This window comes from Egretta garzetta, unplaced genomic scaffold (assembly GCF_000687185.1).
Source record: "Egretta garzetta isolate BGI_Z169 unplaced genomic scaffold, ASM68718v1 scaffold679, whole genome shotgun sequence".
Taxonomy (NCBI): domain Eukaryota; kingdom Metazoa; phylum Chordata; class Aves; order Pelecaniformes; family Ardeidae; genus Egretta; species Egretta garzetta.
In genome coordinates this window covers 546500-552944 of record NW_009260786.1, presented here as the reverse complement: position 1 = coordinate 552944, position 6445 = coordinate 546500, and positions in this window count along the sequence as shown.

Below are 6445 nucleotides of genomic sequence, written 5' to 3'. Positions count from 1 at the left end.
CCCTGTTTCTTTCCTTTCCCTTATGGTTCCCTTCAGATAAACAGGGCAAAAATACTAGGAATCTGACTTCTGGGGGAGAAGGAGCCTATTTCAAATGGAAAACATTTTCTAATCAAAGCATATTAAAGATTTAATCTTACAGATCTGTAGGGAAGAAGAAAAGAAAAAGCCTGATTTTATCACCAGGAAAGCTTTTTGACATTTGTGGACAAGTGTATTACAGCCGTTGAAGCACAGACCACAGGGGGAGGGCGAGAGCCGGGAAGTGATGGATTGGTGCGTGTGGGCAGGACCGCCGAGCATTTGATCACACCGAAATAAATAAAATGATGCTGCATAGGAAACACACAGTGAATCAGGTTTTCTCCCCTCACTAGAGAGCAGCTTTTAGCGCAGCTGAGAATTTATTTCACCAAACATTGCACCATTTGTAAGGTTTTATAAGATTTCTTCAGTCCACTGGGAGTTTTATGTCCTCTTAGGCCTAGTCAGACAGCAAATTAACCTGCCTTTGCCATGCATTCAGGAAATGATGAAGTGGAGCACACCACGTAAGCGAGAGCTCCACCCTACCTTTATGGAGCCAAAAATTTAGGAAAGGATAAAACTCCACACCCATTCTGAAAACCAGGCAAGCGGGCAAAGCCAAATAAGTCATGTCAAGTTTGTCAAGTCAGATTTATGCACAGAAACCAAGCGCTCCATCAGATACTCTCCGTTAAAGCAAGAGATAATTATTTATTTGTGAAGACTTCTGCTTCACTTGGGTGATATATATAAACCTGTCATCGTATGCTCTGTCCCATTCACTTGCTTTGATTTCAAAATCGCTCTATTGATCTTTTGACATCTTTTGCCCATTGCTATATTTAATGCTACGGTCCAGCGTTAGGGTGCACATCTTCTACCGTCAGCTATAGCAAGCCAGGAGGGGGCATGGACACCTTTCACACTTGGAGCCGTCTCTCTCTCCCTGTCGGCTTCTGTGCTGCATCAGCAGCTCTGTGCTTCCCGTATTCCAACTCACTATTACAGTAATTGTTTTTCTTATTTCTGTTTTATTGGTTATACCAACAGCTGTATTTCCCAAGGCCAAGGTGAAACACTCCATCAGCACAACTACAATTGCCCAGACAGGCCTGGTGAAAATTGATTTTATTTCGTTGTCATTAAAACCAAATAGGGGTAATCGAGTCATCTGTTCACCAACCTTGTTACTGCTTCTTGTAGCGGCTGTTGTTCCACACAGCTGTAAAATCCAACAGGGCTGGTCGCTCCAGCCCCGTAACTGCAGGCCTCTGGCCAGGGATGGACAGGGCGTGCAAGGAGGGGTGAAACCAGGGGAAGAACATGGGGGTTGAAGCCAGTAATTCAGCAGTCTGGAAGGAAAATGGAAAATCTTGGACTGTTACGGAGGGGGAAAGGGAGAGGAGTTGTGTATTCTCATTCCCCCATAAAGACAAAACCAAGAGAAGAGAAAGTGGCTCTCTGTCTGCCAATGCTGCCAATACGCTTTTTGAGGAAAAAATTTGCCACCGTTCCTTCTTGCCACCTCCTGCTCAGGTAGCAGGACTTCACACCAGTAATACCAATCAATACCACCCTGTATCCGATTTCCTCTCCTTGTGCTCCACTGGAAAAGCTGTTCCAGACACCAGCACAGGGCTACAGCCTCAGCACACAGCCCCCACTCATGGGTCTTTTGGGTTTGAGATGCCAGAGCTGCCCCAGACTTGCTGCTCCGTTTCTGCAGACCAGCATGCAGAATCCATATTGCTGTCCTCACATCTGCCAGGTGCCTGTCCTTGATGCTGTAAAACTTGTCATGCAGACAGACCCGTTCACACACCTACCCTTAACCAGAAGATACCGCGAGACGATCGTTGAGCTGCTCTAACACTTGTTCTTCGATTCTTCCCAGTCAATACCGACAAGGAAGACTGCATAGAGTGTGGGGACAAGCACTGTCTAAATCAGGCAGACAGGTCTCCAATCCCACCTCTTTGGAGACAAACCTTGCCATCACCTGCCAGCATCAGAGCCCGTAGTGCTCCTCCTGCTCATCAAAATAAGGTGGTTTTGGGGAGCATCTCTCGACTTGAGAGTCTGCTTTTGTATTCTCTCCTTCAGAGCGCAGTTCTGACATCCTTGAGGACTTCTGCTGCGTGGAGAATGACAAGAGGTTCCATCTACACCATGAGAAAGAATTGCTCTTGTCTTTGTGATCTGTCTCCACGACTTACCCTGCTTCAGCCCCTTGGTAGAGGAGGCAAAAGAGAGCACACTTCTGGAGCTAGGAGGTCACGACAAACAGAGTTCAGACAAAGGAGGGGAAAAAAATAAAATATCAAGCCTTTCTGTAAGGACATGCTGAGCCTCAACGTGATTATGTAAAAATATCTAAAGCTGTAATAGCCATACAGAAACTGTGATACGTATGCAATACCAGCTGCAAACCTGGTCAGATAAGGCTTTACTAACAGAGAAAAGATGTAGCCCTTGATCCAAAAAACTTATTGTATTCTTTACTACTACTTCTAGATTACTGATGCATACGCTAAATAGCCTCTGAAGCACAGCAATAGCCACTTCCAACCAAGTCAAGAGGGTTATTTTTTGCTTATGTTTCTTCAGACAATTTTTCCGTCCTTGCCAAAGGAGGTCACATGCAGACTTGAATTCCTCACAAAGATTTCGTAAGAAAAAGATTTCATACTTCAAGTACAGCACTGAATGTAACGATATATTGTATTTACTGCAGGGTTTTTTTCCTGTTTTTTGGTAGTTCAAGAAAAGTAATCCAGTTGCTACCCAGTTATTAAAAGTTATCCAGTGATTATAATTTCTAAAATATTCACCCACAATGCTCATGGCTTTAACACCTTCTTGCAGGACAGCAATCACCAGGGATTGCTGGAACTGTTCTTGCTAAAGTCCTGCTTCTGAAATGAATTTAAGTACACCTCAGGTATTCTTAACTGTTCAGAACATACTTTTTTTTTACTAAATTAAGGATTCTGTGATTATTATATGTCTCAACTTTCCGTAAGTGACCGATCATTTTCTGAGGTGTCTGTCATTCAGCTCTGCAAATGGACTCAACTGGTTGTTCAGGAGAAAAATGGGGGAGGAGGTAAAAAAAAAAAGCAAGGGGGGAAGGAAGGGTAGGTAATGTAATATTAGGTGATCAAAAACCTTCAGACATACTGAAAACTTATTTATACTCTATATAACACAGATTAAAGTCTTTACTAATTACATGCCTTCCTTAGTAATTAACAGAGCTACAAATTTTATTACTATTTTCTCTGGGCTCGTTTGTAAAATCTCCTTTTTAATTTTGATTGTTTTGGACAGCAGCATGAATTTGTATTGCTTATTGCTGCACTCTTTGCTTTCTTCAGGAGTCTGAAAGGTTATTTATAAACTCTAGGATATACATAACATACAAATATTTTCTCAACTGAATGTGTACTCATAAATACTCAGTAGAAGGTCACTTATCTTTCCATATGGTAAGACAGGCACTATAATATGCATATCTTATTTAACACCATCTTCTAGTTAATCTTATCAGATCAAATTAGCTGAAATAAACGAATCAAAAAAGTTAAGATCTATTACACTTTTCTGGAGAATAAAAAAATTTATGTCATGAAATTTCTCTAAATTAAATTGAAGATTATAATGTTATATAGTACGACGTTTAGATGCAATCAGGAAATGTCTGTGAAAATACAGCATTCAGTGAAAAACACAAATTCTGCAAGATATCGAATTGTGTTTGGAGAAAAAAAATTCAGTTTGCCAAAAATGCATTTTTTTTATCCAGAAAACATAACTCCAGTACTCACACCCTTACATTTCATAGGAATACATACCCAGAAGATACTTCTTGGTTCAATCCCACTCACACGCTGAGTCAAGCATTTCCTTCCACACACTGAACTGAGCAGCATTTTAAAACCAGTTACACCTCTCTCCCCTCTTTTACTCTACGGGTGATTTGTCTACGTGAGCTGCCACCACTGGGTTTGGATGTCGCATGCTCCTGTTTTTCTTTGTGGATCAAGTTTTTGTGTCACCACTCTGAAGGGGATACACCACAGACTACTCACTTGGTCAAAGCGGTGTACACCGAAGACCAGTCCTTGTAGAAAGCCAACCCATAGGGTTCAAGGCAGATGGCGATATACTCAAACTACAGCCTCAGTGAAACACTATGGCAACCAGAAAGACATACAGTTATCAAATGTTTAATGTGTCAGGGAGACACAAATGATATGGAGCGGATCCATCCGGCTAAGAAAACTGAAATGAAGTATTATGAACTCTGAATGCATTAAGACTTTGTACAACTGAATAGTTTGTTCCATCATTTTAAAAATACCACTGGCACCTACCACATTATTCAAATCAAAAGGCATATTTTTAAGCAAAAAGAGAATTAATTTAGGTCTGAAAATAATAAATGACCATATGGATACTTCTGTTTTGAAAAAAGACACATTTCCACTATTGTATTTGATACATCCTCATATCAATCAAGAACTAGCAACAAAACCAAGAATATCAATCTTAGCAAAACAAAATTTGAACATTTTTCATCCCAAAGACATGAGCTGTATTCCCACGCAGCACCAGACTCAGGCAATCCAGCATTTTGCAATGGATAGTGTTTTATTACAAAGATTCCCCTTCACTACAAGGGAGAGGGAATAAAAGGGAAAGCTCAATAAAACCATCCCGTTGCTCCCCAGCGCTCAGATTATCAATGCAGACAACTTGTCAGCTTTGCATAATTTGGAGGGTCCTGTAAATTTACATTTTTATTAAATCAACTACAGCAGCTATTTTCTAGCTGTATTAACCACCTTTGCAACAGTGTCGGACAATTTCACACAGACGTTGCAGAAGAAGGCTTTACAGGTCATGAAAAGTCTTTAAGAGGTGTGTCGTGGCTTCTGAGGACTGTTGCTGGAGAACATTTCATGTGGAAGGTGCAGCATGACGGAAAGCAAGGATACGTGTGTGCTGGACGTGGTAATAGGTGATGGGAATAAATCTGTTAAAAGATCTGAGTGGATGCCAAAACACCATTGCTGTGGCACCGTACAATATGGTAGCTTCACTGCTTGGCACTAAATTAGTAAAAAATAATTCAGGACCTTTCTGGATAGAAAAAAATCTTAATTTATTGGCTCCAAGCAATGTAAGCCTTTTTGAATCAACAGTTATTAAACAATGGGTGGTAAAATCAGTCAATATTGCCACATTCTGGGATGGCTTCTTGTTAGAAGTGTTTTATAATACAGCAAAGAATCACATCTTTATTTTTTTTAGTCTGATTTAATGATATATTTGATAAAATTTATAACGTGATATTAAAGGAAACAGAATACATACACCTTTTCTCTACGAAAATAACTCTCCAGTATACTCTACCCTCTAGCGTAATGTAAGGAATGGCATTCCCTACAGTATCCTCACGGCAACCCCAGGCCAGAGCTTCACAAAAATGCTTTATGCCAGACCATATAAATTACTGGCAAAAATTAAAAACTGCCCTTTACAGTGAAACCACGTTGATATACAAAGGTTGAGAGATGTTTCCTACCAGAGAAACTGTCCTCAAAAGACCTTTGAGATATGCAGCCCAACTCTGGGTTTTCGCTCTTAATCTCGTTTCAGTTGCTGGCTGTTCAGCTTTTCCCAGGCTTTCCTAGTGGTAAATCTTTGTTTAAAAATAATTAGGGACTTAAGAGAATTACAAAACATGAAGATAGCGCATGTACTACAAAAATTAGGAACTTCTAGTAGCACAAGTGCGTTGCAGTCTCTCACAGGTAATTTCAAGCCCAGCCACAACCAGTTGAGATTTAATTCAGAAAGAAGTCTCTTCACAAAACCCATAGCTGTGACTGGTTTCAGGCACCGCTCCATTTCTAGTAGGCACACGTGTCTGTACCCTTTCTTTGGTTTAGTTTCCAATGACAGAAGAGTGCGCTTTCTTTCAGGAGCACTACTAATAATTTGCCCATATATCTCCTGACTCAGCAATTAGTAAAGAACCCATAATTTTTTTCAAAATACCATGAAATAAACCACAACCAAGGTAGTCTGTCTGCCCTCCCCGCAGAAGCAGCAGCGAAAGGACGAGGTACCACAAACGTCTCCAAGATGCTTGTAGATCTCATGGAGAGAAACAAGAAGTAAGGACCCCATTCAGCGAACACAATCAGCCCAGCATGGGCTCCTGCCAGCAACCTGCATATAATTACAGGCTCTGGGATTTAATGTAATCTCAAAACTAAAGGATGACTCTGTCTTACAAGTAGCTTCCACATGCTGCAGTACTTGGTTAAGGACTCCTGTAATTACAATTTCTGTAAGGCTTTGTACTTTGTAGAGGCTTTTTCAATTAGTCAAAATGATGACCTTCCTA